The sequence below is a fragment of the Meleagris gallopavo genome, chromosome 1 (genome assembly GCF_905368555.1).
Source record: "Meleagris gallopavo chromosome 1, MGAL_WU_HG_1.1, whole genome shotgun sequence".
NCBI classification, from domain to species: Eukaryota; Metazoa; Chordata; class Aves; order Galliformes; family Phasianidae; genus Meleagris; species Meleagris gallopavo.
Window position 1 is genome coordinate 172,830,870 of NC_139404.1, and position 21,134 is coordinate 172,852,003.

Here is a 21,134-nt window from a genome sequence, read left to right on the forward strand (position 1 = left end):
TGCCTACAAGATGTATAGAGGGAGGTTTTTGTCTTGAAAATTATTCTGGGATAATTCCTGATCTCTGGAGTAGTTTGTGAGGATGGAGATTATGGTGATCATAATGACACAGTTCCCTTTTGCTACGAGTTCTTTTTCAGAGTTGGGCTTCTTTATATTTGGGATTCATTATTTTGCAGAGCCACGGACGGCTGTGGTTATGGATATAAGTGTTAATAATTAGTTAAAATGGATCCTTAAATTTTAACGTGGTAACATTGGCTCGGGGTTTAATTTTATATTGTGGGTGTTTTCTGTTTGTTTGTTTTTTCTAGACATCCAATTATTTTAATAACATAATAACAACTTCACAGTAGAAGCTGCTTTACAGCCGTGCTCTGTATGGGGAATGTTGGCAGTGTAGATCCAGTAAAAAGTGCTAGCAGTAGAATAATAAAATAATCATAAATAAATATTTAAATACATACTTGAGTTTATTTTCTTGTGTTCTTATTGCAAGCTGCAGAGGGTTAGCTGGCTATAGGCTTGGTCTTCCAACCATTAGTCAGACAAGAGAGAATTTCCAAAGAAAACCAAACCACGCTTATCAGTAAGGCATAGTACAGGTTGTCAGGCTTGTCTGTGGCGCATGCAAATCCGACCATTTTCATGACACTTGTCTGCTGTGATGTTAAATTACTGGATCCCTTGCATAGGGACGTTTCCATACATACTTACATACATACATACATACATATGCCCATTATCTGAGAGCACTAAAATACCGTTTGTCTTGCTAAAAGTCCACAGAATGAGAAGTACTAATATATATATATATACACACACATATATATATTTAATATAATATATATATGTATAATTTAGTATGATCAGATACTTTGGGTCCAGAAACAGAGACTTCTGTTCTGCTTGTTTTTATGCACATATTTAACTGTAATTATTAGTGTCATCCTGGGATAGTGCTTCTTCCTCAGAACTTCAGTGACATAAAAAAGGGCAGTGCTTTTAATGTAAGCCTTTGCTTTAGTCTCCTTACAGTGAGAAGATACTGTTTTAAATAACTGGAATTGATCATTAAACACCAGAATCTAGTTCAGAAATGCATTTGAACTCTTAGTAAGGTACTCTAGATATGGTCAGCACCAGTGAAAACTAGAATGTTTCAGTAAAGTTCTAAAAAGTTGGACTGCATTTCAATGGAATTATCACAAGAAGAAAAAATCATTTTGGAGACTATTCATAAAATTTATGATTTTGCTCTGTGATATGAATGAAATGAGCTATGCATCATTTTCAAAATACTTTTTTTTAATGTAAATGCCACAGAATTATAAAAACTGGGGAAATGATGCATCTGTCTTTTAGTTTTTTATTTATGCAAAGAACAATATTCTTAAGCTTATTAGGTTTTTGTATAGATGAGAATAGATGCTACCCATGCACAAAGTTAAACTGTTAGTGAACACAGTACTACAGAAAACAAGGTGGGACAAAAGTGAAGCCTAAACCAAGTTCAGTGTTATTCTGTAATAATGCTTATGATGTCTGAAATGCAGATATTGAGATAAGTAAGTATATTTTTCCCCTGAATCAATGAATGGAACTGTTATTCTTAGCACAGCCTGCCATACTTGAACGGAACCGTTTTTTCTTCGAAGAATGAACAGAATGCTGCATCTAAAGAGTAAGAAGGTAAGGCACTTGAGATTGTTATTTCAGGAAGCAGTTAAAAGTAATTTCAGTGACTTGTAATGAATGCAAATATACAAAAATACTTGATTTTTTTTATGCATCGTGAAGTCTTAAATGATTTATATCAGTTCCTGCCTGTTGGTTGTTGTTTTTTTCTTTTTTTCCATGGGTGGAATTTCTGAAAGTATTCAGTTCTGCTTTCTAAATGTGTTTTCGCTGAAATTAGTGAGCTGACCTGAGTGGGAATAAAAGGTGGTTTATCTTTAGTGAGACAAAGTTAAGTCATCACTATGTAATTTTGAAATCCCATCTTTGAAATACTGGGGCTTTGACATTCAGTGGGATGAGAATCTCACGACAGACTGACTACTGTGGACACCCAGGCTACAGCTCAGGTAAATAACTTCATTGGAGGAGGATCTGGAAGGTTTCTTCTTTTCTAAATTGTGATCATTAGGAAGCAAAGGGTGCAACTTAAACTGTAAAGATTTTCCTCTTACATTTAAAATAGATTTGCCTATGCCTGTGAGAGGTCCATTAGTTCTAGTTAGAGCATTATACAATTATCTCATGATTCAGAAGTACTGTTTCTAAAGAGATCTTCTTTATCACCATAGGACATGAATCTGTAGTTCCACTCACAGTGATTTTATCTCATTTTCCAACACATAGCCAAGAGTAAGATTCTAGCTCTGCTACTGCAATTTCCATTTTGCAAAGACAGAGATGTCTTGGTAATGCATGCATAATTTAGAAATAACAGCTTCTCTATTGGAGTAAGTGTTAGGGGCTCTGTTCAGATCATAGAATTAACTTGATTTGTTTCCTGCTCCTGCTGGTCTGCACTTTCTCCAGGTAACTCAGTTGTTTGAGTTCCAACAGCACAATGTAGTTTGTAACCAGAGCTGTAAAGTCACCTGGAATTGGTACTACTTTACTTTTATTTCCACTCTTGTGAAGTACAGTAGTGAAGCAGGTGTTGCTACTGCATTAGTGGAGGCAGGGAACTTGGAAAGAAACTGTGCCATGGGAATGCGAACGGTGACAGTCATCTCCTGTAATCAGTTCTACCTTATCATCTGGGGTCTTCTGTCATTCTCTGTTTTGGTTGAGATGAGGAAGGGCTGGGCAGAGGAGAAATTGAAAATGATTTTGTAATTGGTAGGAAAAAAAAAAACTAGAAATGTTCTTTCTGGAGAAAACATATTTTTCAAACTCTTTTTTTTTTAAGTCATTAGATCATTTAAATCATTAATGCTTTGGAGATTTGTTTATTCAAGATTTACTCCATTTCAGTTACAGATTTACTTCCTTGCTTTCTTCAAAAACAGAAGGATGCTTTTAAAGATAAGGATTTTGAAATGAATAAAAGAGGAGAATGTTTTAAGAAAAAGAGTTTGTAACGGACCAAATAAACACGTATGTTATCTTTTAAAAATATTTAACTCGAGTGAAGCTCCTGTATGGCAAGCCTCAAGACCAAGGTAAGAGAGTTTGAAAGGGGAGAGGAGGCTAATTGTTTTCCAAAGAGAAATGGGACAAAGATATTCTATAGTACTTACATATCAGTGTGTTGGACACAGAAAGAGCTATGCACACAAGTCATATATCTGGCTCTGATACTATGCTTCTAACTTAGCGTGCTAATGATAGAGAAGTTGCTGGCTGTGAGATCTGATTTTAAGCCTTGAGGTGAGTTACTCAGTGACAACAGTACTAGATACCACACAACACACTGTGAAGATTTGTGTTCCCAGCATTATGACATTGTTTTAAGAACAGAAAGGTGTCCTGATCATCAGCATCCAGCTTAAATACTCCCCTCTTGGATGCTGTTATTCCCCTCTTGTTAACGTTGTCATATTGAACTGGGTGGTTAAGTTTTCAGAGGAGACTGTTTTTCCTTATCTGAAGTCTGACTATGGGAGTTTCAGGGTCTGAAAAAGAGGACATATCTCACACATTTGTGTGCTCACCAAGAAGAGGTTATGAAGACTGCAGTGAGCTTTGTTATCTTGCTACGTAATGAGTAATTGTATGTGTTAGGCAGTACAGGTTCCTAATTGCTTCATTTAACAATACCTTAAGTCTCTCTGGAGTTAGTCTGAAGTACCATGCTGCTTGCAAAAATAGTAGAGGTTGAAGCACAGCAGAGGGAAAGAACTAATGAGGAGTATACTGTAGGTCAGGAAGAGGATACATTTTCTTGGGTTACAGACCAAGTTATGGAATGCAGTCTTCCAAGATAGAAACACTGCACTTGGATCAAATGAGGACTTTGATCAGCCCTCCAAGGAGGGATAGTCAGAGATATGAATTTTATTCTGTGCAGCAGAGACCTGGCACTAAGACTCCAAATGCCTTGAAAGGCCTTGTGCTTCAGATGTAGACAATCTTAAATTCATGGACAATGTATGTCAGTTTGTAGATGGATGAAGTGCCCTGTGCTTTGGTTTGTTAATGGCTGTGATTGGAAACATCTTTTTGCTAAGTTCTACCAGTTATTTTCAAGACTGTTGCTGGAATTTATTTACTCTCTAGTACGTTGGTGAAGATATTCACAATTCTTTAAGCTGTGTCTGCTTTGACACATACCTATTTGTTCCTAAACATCAAGTGAGGTTGTTCACTCCAGAGTCTGATCTGTTTCTGTTACTGCTTTCTCTTTCATCCTGGTTTTAGAAAAACTGACTTTTCGTGGCAATTTGCTGTGGACTAATTTCTTATTGGGCCATTTAATTCTGTACCTTCTGTTCATACATATTATTACCTAACAACTTGGTTTACCAACAAAAGCCAATTAATAGTAGTATCTTACAGCCACGGAGGCATAATGTGGGGCTGGAAGCAATGTGAACTGAATTTTCTAGTCATATTTTATTTATCAGAATATCTATCTGTAATATTAAATATAGTAGATATTGAAGATTAATCTCACCTAAATAATAATGAAAAAGGAACTCTGACGATTGGAAAGAGAAACTTGGCTGAGGGATTTGGGGGAAAAAAGCTTTGGCATCTACAGGAAGAAAACATATATATTCCTCATTTTTTTCTAGAAATCTACTAGAAATTTTAAAGAAATGTTCAGATGTCCAAATGCAAGTGATTTAAAAGTAGTAACTTACTATTACACTCTTCAACATGCTTTATGTAAGTAAATACTATAATGCAGTTAGTCTGATCCAAAACTTCATTGCATTGGAAAATTGCAATCCCTATGTACAGTAGACTACTGGTAGGTCTTTGAAGTGCTCTCTTAACTATTTGTATTGAGCTAATTGTATAAGCAAGTCTTGTTTGTTTAACAAGATTTTCTGGAGGAGTAATGTACTTCTCTTGTGTTTAGGATAAGTTGCTACAATTGCAAGAAGTTTAATTTTATTTTCAACTTCTTTACTCTTGCTGAGGTTGATCAACTAGCAAACAAAAGGTTTTAAGAACTTCTGTTTGCAAGAGTTTCATTTGTAAGATTAGAACAAGTTTACGTGATTAAAATTCAACATTTGATGATTATTTTTTTGTATCTGATATACCTATCAGCAACTTTGCAAGTTGGGATATGGTTGATACAGTTCTCATTCTGAACTAAACACACACAGCTCAGCTTTGGTAAGCAGAGGTTATACTGTAGGTATTTATCAAAAGATTTCTGGGTGTTGGAGGTTTCTCTTTGTGTAAGAGGGAGATAGGGAGACAAAAACATGCCTTCATGCTTTGTACAGTTTTCCTTGTTTATGGAAACATTAGGTAAATTTTTTTTACTTGGACGTTGTAACTTAAGCTTGAATAAATCGCGGAATTTCTATCCTGCATATCTGCATTTATCTCGAGTCTGTTTTGAAAGTTACTGTAATACAAATCATGAATAAGCAAGAAAATGTGTTGTTTTATCAGGTGATTCTGGTCTTTTAACTCAGTCAGCTGGGAGATCCAATCCTTAGAGACCTAAGGGTGACCTGCATGTAAAACTAATAAATAAGGAAGACCACGCCATTTGCTCCTTTTAAGGAATACTTGTCGAAGTAACTAAACTTTGTCCCTTTAGAAGCAAAAGGGCTGTTTGTGGGTTTGGATTTTTTTCATAGCATAGCCTGTATTTGCAGATGTTTAAAATAACCAAATAAACTAGATAATGATGGAAATAATATTGTGTGACAGAACTAAAGGGATTTTGTTGAATAACTACTACCTGTTGCTGTCATTGACAGGCAGAGATAACAGTGGTCATTTCTGATGCTGTGGTCTGGCTGAGGAAGAGTGATTGCTTTATGTATTTTTCAAAGAAGAGTGCATGCTTACTCAGGATCCAGTGTTTGTTCCAAAATTCAACAATATTGCAGCATTTTTATTTCCAAAAAAAGTTAGTTAAATGTGGTAAAGTATTATGAAAAGAATAGTGGCACCTTAGTGGCACACGGAACACTCTTGTTAGCTGAACTTGACAGAATCTGGCAGAAATTCAAAGTGTGGTTTGTCTCTAGTAATTCCATTAACATTTCAAAGGTTGATAATGTTCTGGGAATTACACAACAGGGATTATTTTTTTATGTTAAGAATTAGTACTCTAAAGCTTTGCCTGCACTGGGAATATTGCAGCTATCTTGCAATAGGCGAATGTACTCTATTCAAGATACTAAGTTCTCTATCAGATATTTTGCTACTTTATCTATATTGGCATAATTGAAATAGCAGTGTTCTCTACGCCTAGTGTGAATAGAGCTGTATCAGTATAAAACTATATATTGGTTGCTTATTTCCAAATAGAAGGAACAACATAGGAGGGCTGGCCCAATTTCAGAAAATGTTTTTAATTATATTGCAGTTGCTACGCCTCTATGAACTACACGAGTGAGACCTTATACTAGAAGAAAATGACTTCATTCTAATTCCTTTGCTCTTATCCGCAGGGCTCCATAAAAGGTTGCATCCTTTAGTTTTGTATGTTCAGTTTGTCTTTGTGGCAAACTTGTGTGTTAAACACATGTGCTTATATTCTAGAAAGCATAGATGATGAGTGGTTTGATAATAACAATGCGTCTTCATCTCTGAAACAACCCTACTAGTCTACTCAGTTTATACTGAAACAGTTTAATGTGAATGGTTAGAATTTTCCATCTGGCTGTGTGTACCAGAGCCTGCAGATCATCTGCCCTTCTGAATCCTAGCTTCACTCTTGTTTGGTATGGAACAAAATGTTTTACGTATCCTGACCAAACTTTCACTGCTGTTTTATAGATCAGTGTCTTGTCTTGCTTTTCTGATGTGCAAAATGAAGCTTGTCCAATATGTGTTACCCCAAAAAGAATTAAGATAATTGAAGTCAGAATATCTGAACTTGGATCACTTGCAATAAGGATGATCTGCATGCACATATTCTGTAAAGATAATGGATAACAGATCCAGATGATTCCTGATTTAAAGCTACAGACGAGGGAGTAATCCTGATTCCCATATTAAGAGGAGGGGAATTTCATAATGAGGAGAAGACTGAGAATGTGTGAAACCTTTCTGCTCTGAGACTGGAAGTACTGAAGAATGGACATGAGTCAGAGACAGGGACAGAAAGAGCACAAAGCCTGAGGGACCTTTGACCATCCAGAGAACACTCACCAGGTTTAACTAGCTGTTCTCTGTCCGATGCTCACTGACTGTTCCACTCTTTCTGCCTCTTCTGCTTCAATCTTGTTTACACTGTGTGCTTTTTTTCCCCCAATCTGCCCTCCTTGGTGCCTTTTAAAGTTCTTTGTTTGGCTGACTTTTTTTTTTTTGCTTCTTTTTTTTTGTTTGTTTGTTTTAGTGGGAGACTTTTAACTGTCCTGTTTTCATGCACTCTCTGACAAATCAGAACTTCAGTTTTCATAAGTTTTCAAGTATGATGTGTGTTTCTTTGTCCTGCTTTTTGTAAGGAATCACTTGAAGGCAAATGAGTGCCCTTAACGAGAAGAGATGATGTGTATGAGATTTAATGGGATAAGGGAAGCATTGCTCCTACAGATTTTCTGTAGGTGAACTAGAGATTTAAAAGAGCAGATGTTGAAACATCTATGCATCCTTCTATTCAGAAAAAAAATTCTATAACTTTATTTTATTACAGTCTGACATACCACGTATGATGAACGTTTCAGGATGGATATTATGTTGACTATGTTTGCATTGTGCATGCAGTTGTTGGCAATTTTGTTTGTTTGTTTTCCCTACTCCACAGCTCTTAAATTCTCTTCCTAGAGGTAGATGTAGGTTGCTTCTGTTCTGAAGCTTCAGTGCAAAGCCAACACAGCACTAATGATGGATGTGAATGGACATCTTAAGGATAACTGGATATGGCATCTTCAGTAACAGTGGCGTTTTGGTAAGAATCTGCATATAAATTATGAAATAATACATGATGGTTTTCTGTAAAATGTATTTATATCTGTCTGAAAATTTGTCCAATCTCTTAATGGAAATGTTTCTTCTACCATGTGATAAGTTGGAGGATTGCTCTATATTGTGCAGCACTTGAAAGTCTAAAAATGTACACAATTTTACTAAGCAGTGACTTCTTGCATATGAAACAGTAAGTTTTTAGATGACCGAGGGTTTTTTAAAGTATTAATTAGTGACTATTTATGGTTCTCTGCTTCTGAGCCTATTTCTCTGAGTATTTACAACTGGATATTTTTGAACTGTCACTAAACAAACAACACAAATACTTTTTATTATACACAGACTAAATGTTATAATTGACCTCCAGTGGCATGTTTTACCACTATGTGTGCAACTTTCTAACAGGCAGTGAATGAAACAACCCAATTTTGTGGAAGATATGCAACATTTATGATTTTTTTTTTACACATTAATCATAGCTGGAGGCTTTTAATCCTTGTGTAGATTAAAGAAAAGTGTAACAGTAGAATGTTAAATTACTGGTACTACTTTGCTGGAAGCTTTGTACAATTTAAATAATGTACTCAATTAAAAAGCTTAAGTAGGAAAACACCGATGGAAATTTTACTGTAACCAGAGTCCAATATCATAAAAGTGTTTCCTTTTACTTTAGTTTTTAAAATAGCTCAGGTCAGTAACTCCTCAAGTAAAAATTCTTATTTCCACTGAAATCAGTTATGCTCATAGTTGCGTATATACTTATTCTTGAAAGTCACAAAGAATCTGTGCCTATTTTTCTTCCTGCTCTTTGAATCCTACTGGTTGTTGTTGCTGTAATGGAACTGTTGTGATAATAGCTAGCAGTTCTTAAGATGGTTCTTAAAGACATTTTGAGATCCTGGGTATGTAAACATTATGCTATACAGAAACCGAACTTATTTTAGACAAACTAGTTCCAGAGCTGAGGTTACTTTTAGCACCGTGCTGCTTGTCAGTGAAATTACAGTTTTACAGACCTCAGGAACTCTTAATTTTAACATTCCGTTCTGAAAACTACGATGGTTCCTGAGTTGGTTAATAAAAAGTTCAGCTATTAATTGGATGGACAGTGTTAATGTCTGAGAGTGGTAACAGCGTTTGGTTTGCTGTCTACTGGAGCCATTAGTCTCCAGCTTGAGTGCATTGTACTAACAAGGTACCTAATGGGCACCTGAGGAGAGATGCAAAACTGCAAGTGTGTATTTGTAGGGCAGGAGGACCTGCTTGGTTGATGGAATCTAGTTGTACTGTGCTTATTTACACTGCATAACCTAAAAGATACCAAGGGCAGCATTCTTTAAAACAGTGTGTTCACTTAGGTATAATGAGAGAAGTATGGAGAATACCTGGTAGCTGGGTTCCTGTGAGGTGTGTGGACAGAGAGATGATTCTCCAGAAGTCTTACAGAAGTGCGTATGTTAAAACCACTTTAATCTTTTCAGAAGATGTCTTAATGTGAGCTATATTCTCATTTGAAGTTAATTTTGTATGAGTGACTAGTAGTAATGTCTATGTAATATCCCTTCCTACAGCACTCAGCTTCTCATTTTTACTTTCTAGGTGGGTAGAAGAGATAATCCAGCCTGCCAAGTGCTATGCACTCATTCTAGTGCCAAAATACAAAACACACACCAACAGCTTTAATGTAAGGGGCATACTAGGTTCCTTCCTTCCCGCGCTTGGGGGAACAAATTTGTGTGCTAGGTGGATGAATATAAGCTTAGTTATCTGCTTAGATCTATTTACAGGTAGTTTTTTAAGCTGCTGTGATTCGATGGGCTATTGCAGTAATTTGGGATGAAGAAGTTAAGCTGCTCACCAGGTTGTTTTGCCAGGCTGTTCCTTCAATCCAGAGAGGTTCATTTCATGGCAAGTGTTTGGTTATTTTTTGGGCTGTTTGTATTTAAACCAGATTCTAGTGGGGAAAAGAAAAAAAGTAAGAGGAGTCCACCCTTCTTCATTTTAAAACCCCTCAGATTCTGAAGGATGAAATCAATCAAGACAAACCTCCTTTGCAGTTTCCGTGTCTGAGGTATCTTATCTGTAGTTGCAGTAGTTGTAAAAATGAAGGTTGGGTTGTTACCTATCTCATTCTGCTGATCTTTTCTAAGGTGACTGTACTGAGTGATATTGCTTCAAATCAGTTACAAGTGACTGATTTCTAAAAAAGCTGATTGGCGTTTAGTGCTTAATTTTTCCGTTCCTAAATCATTTTACTGGTAACAACTTCATTTGTGACACTCCACTTCCACTAGTAGGTGAAAGCTTGAGGGGGAAAATGTTATGGTTCTTTCACAATTCATTAGTTTGTGGATGTTTCTGTTATGTTGTTTCCACACTGAATGACTCATAGCTAAGTGAACACAGCAGCCTAAAGGCGTGCCCTCACTGCTGCAGCCCACAGTGAAACTTGATGCCATCATATATAAAAAGAGGATGCTCATACGCGTTTGAATCCTTGAGAAATTACATGCACATTGGGCATATGTACTATCAAACGCTTCTTCAACGTAGTTTATTTCAGAAAGTTGTGTTTTACCCTGATTGCTCTTTTTCACACAATTAATTTACCAAGTTGTTGGCAACATCTTGGCAACATCTGTCTTGTGAGTGTAAGTTAGAGCTTAGAAATTGCCTTTGTTTTGTAAAGCAGTACGGTTTCAGTGTATTCATTTCTGAACTATTTGATAAGAGATTATGGAAGTACTTGCATTGCCACATTGTTTTTGTAATGATTGAGACAGATTCAGAAGTGTTTCTGTCAAGCTGATAGCATGAAAACACAAATTATAGTGAACCAGTTGGCCTATGGTTATCCTAGTTCTTGCATTGCAAATTGCTTACCAATTCAATCTTTCCTTGTTTAAGAGAAATGTCAAAAAAGAAGCAGCCTTACCTACTGACATGTCATACATCTTCATTTGTGTTACAGAAGTTTTGTATTGGAACTCTGCACTGCCCTGGGGTTTCCTTTCCTACATCCCTTACATCTCCCTGACCCTGTATACTGGTACCTCGATTGCAAAATGCAGACATTGAGAGTATTGAATAAAATATGTACTTTGTTTGTTTGTTTGTTTTGAATCTTTAGGTGCTGCTGATAGTGATGGTGTGCTGTTTTGCAGTTTCCATGTCTGAGATATCTTTAGTTACAGTTGTTGGGGTGTGTGTGTGTGTGTGTGTGTGTTGGTTGTTGTTTCTCCAGGTGTTAAACAGCAGTGTTAACTAAAAGCTGCTACTGTTTCTGTACTGAAAATATGTATAGAGGTCCACGTTTGTTCTCTGGGTGGCAGAGCTATGGATTTGATAATACTGAGACAGATTATAAATACATTGTGAGTAAGGTACCTTTAATTTATTGGTCCTATTCAACTAGGCTAGCTATGTGCTAAAGCAAACATGTTTATATTAAGGAATTGTCTTGCTGTAAGATTTTCACTTTATGCTTCTCACAGCTGTACACCATGTTAGCTTTTCTGTGGATGTCCATATTTGTTGTCAGGAGAAGGTGTCTGTGCTCACCTAACTCTGATTCTGCTGACACAGATCTGATCTCCATCCCTCTTCTGGTTTGTGGTTTAAGGCTATAATGTGTTAATGAAAACTACACGCAACTATCAACAAAAGCTGCCACAACTTCCATGGAATATACTGGAAGACAATGAAAGCAGCAATGTCAATCGTGTTTCAAATTCCAGCACCCCAGGCCAAGTCGTTCTGGGTCACTTGAGGATGTCTCACTAGGAGAGTATAGGAAGAATAAAGCTGCAACAGAACTCTGCTGTTTGATCTTCCAGTAGCGTTGAAGCATAGGCAGGGGAGTGAGTATCAAAATGAAAATACATCAGAAATTGCCACTTGGGCAGTTCAGGAGAGAACAGTGTTGTTGCCACTATCAGGCCCCATTCACCTTTCAATAAACATAAGTAGCAGTAGGATGCCAGAAATGGGCATACTGTTGTGCTCCATCCACATCTGTAAGTATGAACACAGGCTGCTCTGCCTGTGGTGCTCTCAGTTTGTTGAGATCCTTCCTCCTTTGCCAGTAGAGGTCCTGGAGCCTTGCTGCAGCCTGGGCCCTTTTAGCCTTTTCCACCTGTTTCAGAGCTGTTTTTTCCTCCCGTACTGCCTGCTGAAGATGCAGAGCTCTGTGATTATGTTGAGGGGCTGTGATGTGAGACTGTGTGGGCTGTGTAGAAGTGCAGACAGGTTCATGTCAGGTGCTGAATGTTCTGACCTTCTGCTTTCTGTGCTGAACCATTAAGCCCTTTTATCCCAGGCAGCACTTCCACCCAAGGCTGTACACTGCACTGCCATTCACCCAGCATACAAAGGCATGCTCAGGTGGCCTCAGGTTCCTCTCACTTGCATCAGTACCAGAGGCAATATTGATGATGGCCAGCCAGCAGTGCCGTCAAGAGAACCCCACAGTGCTGAGGGGTAGAGGAGAAGAGCACGTAGCCTGTTCCAGCCATCAACCTGTTTGATCAGGAGCTGCCTGTGGGTTTGAGCTGTGCTCGTGCACAGGATGCCCTCGTGTTACAGCAGCAGGTTAGATCTTCCCTTGAAGTGTATGGTCCCAGATGTTCTTGTTTAAGAATGTGCTTTGGCTGATGGGGTAAAGTAACTCCTGCTTGATGCCTTCATGCTACATGCACTGCAAGGTGGGTGCTCTGTGCAGTGTATCCTGATGGAATCCTCTTAGTTCAATATTTAAAACAAGATGTTAAGAATAAAAGAGTTCTGGTCATTAAACTGGAATTAATGTGAAGCAGGAGCTGATTGATAACCTGACACTTGGCTTCTGTAGCACCTGTCTCAAAGCAATGGCTCCTTACACTGTACATTAATCATGAAGGAGAAGTTCAGAAATGCTTCATTCCATCCAGTAACTTTTATTATGAAGTAAATAGCTTTCATAATATTGGAATGAGCAAATATATGTGTTTAACAAAAATGCTTTCATATCCAAGTGAGGTTAGTTTATGCCTCTTTTCCAGTGCGTTTATTTTGTTGTAATTGTCTTCCTTCCCTTTAAAGGGGAAAATGGACATGGAACAGCTTTGCAGGTAAATGTTCATGGAGTATATTTTGAAATATTCAGTACATATTTCTAAGCTTCATCTAGAAAAGCAAAATATCCCTTTTATATTAAAAAGAGGCTGCAGATTGCCAATGAGGTGTATCATTGAAATGATCACAGGCAAAAGCTGTTAATCTGGCAACCGTTGGTTTCCAAACAGAGCAAATTAAGGGGGTTAAGTGTTATGTTCTGATTTCCTGCTGTTCAATGGTCTGTTTTTGGAACACAGATGAAATGTATATTGCCTTTTGGATTCACAACTTGTATACTGTTTTTCTGCAACCTGTTGCCATTTCTTTTATACCCGGCAGCTTACCTGTCAATGTGGACAGTAGGTCATCTCAAACCCACAGCTTCACTACACAAAGTCTGTTTAGCTGTTCAGTTTCTGTCATCAACGTACTGACTTCGTTTTCTCTCCAAAAAAGAGTTCCCAGGATGTGTTTCTGGTTCTCTTTTCTATGTTATTGTCTTCTTAAGTCTTCATTTTCTCTCTTTATTGCACCGTGGATTGCTTCAGCCGTTTATTATTGCCCTATTTACGTGACCCAGCCACTTATTAAACCATGAAGTCTTATCCCTGCTTTGGCATTGCTGGAAGTCTCTTCTTTGTATTCCCTTGCATATTCCACCCCTGGCCACTTTTTTTTAGTATTTCTTCCCTTTACCTTCCCAGACAGTGTGGAAGTCTCACAGAACTTTAGTGCAAACTGTAGGAAAGCTTTGATATTGTGAATAAGAAGTTAATAATGGAATAAACTTGCTCTTCTTTTTTTAGTTTTTTTTTTTAAACGCAGGAATTGTCATTATTGCTATAAGCCATGATACAGTTTCCCATTTCTCAGTAACTATATCCCATTTCGTCAGTTGATGTTAATTCCAAATATGTTTTGTCCAGATTTCTTTAGGTAGTAACTTGTTTAGTGTGACTGTTGTTGATATTTATATTTAATTTATATTAATAACTTTCAATCTCTTTGATAATTAACATGGATAAATTACAGATGTGATTCTGGCCAGCTTTGAATTTTCCATACCTCAAAAGCTTCTTAGTATTTTTCTTGTATTGTAAGATAGCAAGCATAGCAGCATCTGATAGGATCTCTCGGGAGGTTTTGTTTCTTGATGATGTCTGTTCATAACACTCTTCAGTTTAAACTTCCCAGTTTGTCTTCAGGTGTTCCCAGTGCTTACCAATGTTCATCTTTGAACTCATTCCATTTTTTACATATCCTTTTGGAGAGGGGGAGACATGTACTGCATGTGGTTTTTTTCTCGTAAGGTCACAAGATTGATTGCTATAATTCCATTACACCTTTTCTACTCATTCTTTTCCATTGTTTAAGCAGCCTCTTTTCTTATTTTTATTTCGATTGAGCAGAAATTTTCACTGATGTGCTGAAGTGGTGCCCTAGTTCCTTCCTGAGGTCAAGGCATCTGGTGTTCTTTCACACTGCGTCATAACTGATCTAATGAACAACATCCACTAAAAAGTGGCAGTCTTAGTTCCCCACTTGCACCTGGTGCTGACACTATTCCAGTGATCCAGTTCATGGATCTATGCTGTTTAAAAAAAAAAAAATCTCACCAAAAAAAAGGGTTGATTTTTCTACTGGTTGTGCTTCCTGGACAGGCTTACCAGTGGTGGCTGCTGCTGTTGTTGCAGGGAAAACAGAGGAGCACGTAGCAAAGGAAGGAGGAGATAGAAGTATGGGATGTGCCCTTTGTGCAGTGTTCTGCATCAGATCAATTTAATGAGAAGAAAATTATGCAGAGATTTGTAACAGAAGTGTTAAGTTTGATGTGAACGCAGTGTGGATGGAGATGTGTGTGTGAGTGTAAAGAAAAACCAAAATAAAGGGTTAATCAAATGGTGAAGACTGATAATGAAGGGCATGGTTTCCAGGACACCATTCTCAGCAGAATCTGTGTGCCACAGCACTGATCATTTGCCAGCAGAAGACCTTGTATCCCTAACATCAGGAGGATGGTAACAAGGCTGTTCTTTTTCTGGATAGGAGGAGGGACTGCAGAAGTGCATTTCAGACCTATATTCCAAACAAGGAAAACAGACAGTGGGCAGCAACCTGGCCTAAGATTTGCGGTAAGCAAGATACTGAGGCAAAAACTATCCTGTCATAGTTGATGATTCCTAAAGGACCTGCTCAAAAATCTAGCTTGTTACTGCTAACAAAGAACAATTCCTGACGTGTGATAAAGCCTCTCGGTAGCTGACGGCCCTTCTTTTCCACACAAGTTATCCTGGCCACACCATTTGAGTGCACATCATAAGAGACTGTGAGTGAACTCAACTTGGAGATGTTGTAGGTAACTGTTGCCTTTCTCTAGCCTAATATATCGAGTCCTATATTGCTAACTTTCCTTCTCTTGCATTGTTAATTTGAAGCCCCATAAAAACAGATTTTCTCTTGCTTTTATTTTTTCTGTTTTAGTATGTGTTTATTATCTATCATCATTCCAATTTGACTTGGCATTTTTGTGGCCCTTTTGTTCACTTTAGTTTGTTTTCCTTTATTCTGAGTAGCCTAAATAGCTGCAACTTAATTAGACTACTACTCACGCGTGCCACTTTCAAGATGATTGATGCCATAACAGAAGAACAAAACGATTATTTTGAGACACTTTGAAGTTAACTCTTTGCCATTGATAAAAATGATCATAATGAAAATGATCATTTAATCCAGTATTTTACCTTGTTTCTTCTCTTCTGCTACTGTCTGTGCCTGAGGGGTGTTTTTGTTTGCTTGCCTTCTTACTTAGGGAGAGTATTTCTCTTACTTAGAGCTTTGGAAGAACTTTTCTTCCAAAGAAGGGTGGTTATCTGGATGAATAGATCCAGAGCAAGAACTAGATCATCAGCAGTATTAATTATTCCATTCAAGTTATTTTGTACATGATGCCTGGTCTGAATTTTACTAGTTGTTTGTACTTGAATTCGATTTCCAAATTTATTTGGAAGACTCCTATTTTGCTTTAATAACTTATTGAAGAGCACTGTTTTTTCATAATGTTTTTATTTTTTCCAGTATTAAACATGTTTTTTGGAGAATGAGAGCATATAAAATGTATCTACGGGTTTTGCTTTCTTATTTTGGTCTGTAAGACCTTCTTTCTGTAACTGAAAACTTATTTTTAATAGGGCATATTTAAAGTCCAGTAAGTTTAAGAGGGAAGAGCACGTACTGTGACATGAACTCTTTGCATATGCAAAGGGTCTCCTTACATTTCTTAACTTTGAGACCTACCATTCTCTCATCAGTTGTTTTGGAAGATTGCTTACAACATCTGTGTCTCACATGACAAGAGTTTCCATGCTCTGTTCCAGCGACCCCCTTTTCTTTGCCAAAAGTTCTGCACACATCCTGGATCCGTATATACCTTCCCATCTTTTCCCATCTCCCATATTTTGTTCTCTTTTCTCTTTCACTGTTTTGAATTGTACTGGGAATTGGCCCATTCAGAATAGGGAGAAAACCAACTGGTGCCAGCTGTGAACACATTCCAGCCCTTTGTGGTAGCATTAAGGAATTTAAAAAATCATGAAGTTGATGCATGACTGTGCATTTTCTACATGGCTTGTATGCTTACCTATATGATAAACAGTATCTGATCATATAATTAATACAATACTGTGTAGTATTATAAGATTGCTTCTGTATTATTGTGAAATAAATGGATGTTAATTAGGCACGGAAGTTCCAACTTGTGTTGAAAAGACTATCTACATTCCTAAAAGTTTGCAGTGTAAACGTTATACACTTGAAAGTAGGATATACACAAACGAGAAGGGAAATAGTAGAAATTGAGGGCATCCTCTTTGTGTAAGTAAATCAAGAGGCTGTTCTCCACAGGCCTTTCCCAGTTTATTTAAACAGACTGTAAAAAGACTTCTTTGGAGGACAGTTTGGAACACATGAGGCATTCCTTCATCAAAATTGATTTCAGCGAGAGTCTTTCCATTTACTGTACAGGAAGATCTGTCTCCTACATCTGATAGTTGTCTAGATACTTAAAATTAGGTGGGATGTATATGCCTTCTTGCAATTTCTTGCCAAACACTGCTCATAGGCAGTAGTGTGACTGCTTGTTTGGAGACAGAGGGGAAGGTAATTCATAGGTATCTTAGTAAATTTTAGAGACGGAAGTGAAGAAAAGCTATCAAGTACATTTTCAGATATTTAAGGGAGTTTCCCTAGGGTGTAAGGTGTAAAATGGAAAAAAGCATGAAAGGTTTGTTTGAAAATATAATGTGGGTGATAGAGGAGCTGGAATCTAGATTCATGATACTGGCTGCAGGTGGGAAGATATGAAGGGAAGAGGTACAAGAACCTTCTCCAAATCTGTTTGGTTTTTTTTTTTTTCCAATAAAAATGTGATGGTTTTGGAAAGTGTTTTAGACAAGCACAGCATAAGCGATTTAAACAGTGTAATCTAATGATCTTTTCAGCTTTATGCTTTATGAAAATTGGCCTAGCTTCAAATACAAACATTCCACAGCAGACTTCCTGATGATGATTAAGGAACAATAGGTGCAGTAGTGATAAGCCTGGAATGGCCTTGAAAATGAAGACAAATAACAGAGAAGCTGAGGAGAGCTGTGGAGGCACTGACGTTCTCCAAGTGATTGACCTGGAAAAGGGACCTTGTAGCAGTATTCTGTGTGACTGCAAGTGAGATCAGGCTGCATTTCTCAAAAGCACAGAGAGATATTGCCAAATCAGGATGGTGTGGTGATGATGATAACCTGATCGAATACACTAGATATTAGAAGAATTAAGAACAGTATTGTCCTGTAAATGTTACAGGGAAAGCATCTGCAAATTATGAATATGACTGTTGGGGTGTGGAGTAAATTTTGGGCCTGAGATGATGCTAATGTTTTATGTCTGAGCAATAGTTGGGGTGATGTAGTAGCTCTGCAGCTGCATATATGTCACTAGCATTAAGCCATTCATATGAAAACCTTAAATAGCTATCATCTGATATAATTGCATTTTTAATTGATTGGGGTCCTTCACTCATCTGATTGCTTCCCAAATAATGTAGCTCAGAATGTAGTCCACCTGCCAGGAAGAACGGGGCTTGAGTTGTGTAGTTTATTTGAAATGTCACAGTGGGATGAACAGCATAAGATGGTATATCATGCATTTGCAATGGAGGCACTGATCTTTTTAATTTGGCCGATTGTAATAATGGACACTATATACAGAATTTTTACAAAATTTGAATTATTAAGTGAAGTCTTCTAATAACTTTATTCTGTAGTACTTCAGTAGTAGTTCAGTAAGGCTTCAGCAATTCATTGATTCTGTTCCTTTTTCTGGTCGTGCCTGGTCATGCAAAAATTCTCCTCAGCAGGAGGAAGCTGTCAGTTTGCTTCAGGCCTTTATAGCCCTGTCCTATACCAACTGCAATGATCCTTTTCCTTCCCCTTCAACGTTTCCTAAACTCACAGATAAATGGTACAGCAGAGAGAGGGCAAGGGAATTAATATCTGCACTTGGCTAATTTTCAGCTATAGTCTTATGAGTATGGAAGCGTATGGATGTGAATTAGAATTGTTTCTGATCTTGTCTCAAAAAAGAGATGACTTTTTTTTTTTTTTTTTCTTGTTCATTCAAGAATAGATAAATTTCAGATTGCTAGCTTTGGAACTATAAACTGATAATGCATTTTTGCAAGAGCAAGAAGAAATAGTGTCTTAAGTGTATAGTTGTCAGGTGTCCAGATTGAAGTATTAAAATATGTAGTATGCTCTAGGAAGTTAAATTGAAAAATTACTTTACTCAGAAATGTGACCCTTTGCAAAGGAATTTTATATTAATAGCCCTTCAATAATTTTGGGTTACTCAGAGAGGGAGCAGTGGTGGGCAGGTAAGGCTGTTGCATGCAAATTCCTGAGCAAGTGCACTTCTTGTTCTTCCAGAAATCACTGGCAAACAGCACAGTCAGTGCGTGCTGCCTGGTGCCAGCTGTGGGATGCAGAAGCTGTGTGGGGAGAGACAGGGCTGGAGGTCAGGCTTTCTTCTGCTGAACCCCGTGTTCCCTTATCACCATAGGCTTGTTGAGGGACAGCCAGATAGATACCTGTCTTGAGATAAAATAACCATAATCTGACACTATTCTAAATGTGGCATTATAGGTTCTTTATAACATGCAGACTTGTGACAAGTATATGGCATAAAAGTATTAATTCAACATTAAAATGGAAATAAAGATATATATTTTTATATCTATCCTGAGCTAACACAGTGAGTACAAAAACATTGCATTCCCCACAAATTCCAGAAATCACATCTCTCTTGTATGTGTATCAGTTTCCTCTTACATAAGCAGTCCAAGTAATGTCAGTGCTAGATGTCAGCAAAGTGGGTGTCATAATGTTGACATGCTTAGTGAATGTATTTTTGTTTAGATTTTTTCCTAATAGAAATAATGAGTCCTTATCTCTCCATCAGTGATATAGACAAATCAGCATCTCTTTCAGTTAATTTCAGATGTCTCTATCTTCATGTATCTTAGAATATTTTTTTTTTACTTAGTAATTTACTTTGTAGAAAGGATCTGTCTTAAACTTATTAAGAGATGTAGGAGTAACCAGGAGTAGCTGATTCTCCTGAATGTTTTATTTGGACAGAACGTCTGTTTATGTTGAATTTGCTTGGTTATGTGCTGATCTCAGAAAGCATAACTGTAATACTAAAAGAAAGAATAGTATTATACTCCTGGACAGCCTTAATGTCAATCTGGCTATCAGGTAGAGTTGGTAACAGTAGAGGTGCGGTTATATTGATGGGCTTGATGAATTTGCAGATCAGACTGAAGAGCGTTACACCTTCTGGAGGTGACAGATACAAATAGGAAGGTCCCGGGTAGTGAGAATGCACGAACCCCCCTTCCCTTTTCCCTGTATGCTGGATGATGAGCACTGTTGCTGAATGTAGAACAACATGGTGTATCAGAGTATATAGTCCATGGTGGTCCATCCTAAACTGATACTTCTGTGATGTCTTCACTGTTGCTGTTATTCATTCCCATTATACGTTTCAGTGTGAGAAAACATTACAAAGTAGGTATTTTTTTGAGTGCCTTTTCTCACTGGCAGTTGTATATTATACTAGGTGTTTGCTACCGTGGGCTATTATTAGTATGTTAGGGAGCACAGAAAGTGACTTCATCTAACTCACTGCCAAGCTAGAACTTCTCACAGCCTTCAGATGGGCACAAAAGTGAGTGTTTTTATAGCACTAATATTACTTTCTGTCAGTTTTACAGTGTTTTAAAATATAGTAAGATTACCTCATTTTAGTTTTTGCCACCACATTACTAAGAAGCTAAAAATCTACACGTTTAGAAATGAGGTGTTGGTGATTAATATAAAAATATCCCCTTTATTGATTGTACAGCACTGTCATTTATTTAAAATAATAAAATAAATTATATATAAATAAAAATATCAGCAGCACTCAGGAGGTGAGCACAAGCACTGCAGGTACTCACGTTTGCCTGAAGGGGAATTTACTGCCATCAGGTAATGCTATATAAACCTCCTGGTATACGTTCTGTAGCTGAATGCAGCATATTGTGGCAAAAATGTGAATATTATATTACTTTCCTGGGACTAGTTTGGTGTCTCTTTGATTATAGCTGTGGGCTACGACACCTGATTCATCTTTTTTCTCTTTGCATATTTAGGCCCTAATTCTGCCTCTGGTCAAATGGACCTTGAGAGCCATGGGGCCTGGCTGAGTTAACGCAACATGAGTGCCTGGAAGTTTCTACTCTGAAGAACTGCCTTGAATGTAAATTTGTATTTCATTTCCATGTCTACTTGCTTCTAATTCATGATAATTGTCCTTTAAGGTGGTATTGTCTTTGAGACGTAGGCACATCTACTTTAGTACCATTTGTATTCAGTGTTCTCTGAATA

General features: G+C 37.4%; 1 long non-coding RNA gene across 2 annotated transcripts in view; it reads left to right on the forward strand.

Moving 5' to 3' along the window:
• The window catches only part of LOC104917548 (uncharacterized), a 31,565-nt gene extending 10,677 nt beyond the window's left edge, over nucleotides 1-20,888 (forward strand). Inside the window, exons 2-4 of one of the 2 annotated variants that reach the window (XR_014881083.1) lie at nucleotides 1,617-1,692; nucleotides 2,989-8,044; nucleotides 15,202-20,888. This is a non-coding gene — a long non-coding RNA (uncharacterized LOC104917548). Of the gene's footprint in view, nucleotides 1-1,616; nucleotides 1,693-2,988; nucleotides 8,045-9,660; nucleotides 12,200-15,201 lie in introns of those variants that run through there. The other variant, XR_014881084.1, reaches the window with a different exon arrangement.
• Nucleotides 20,889-21,134: the final 246 nt, after the last annotated feature.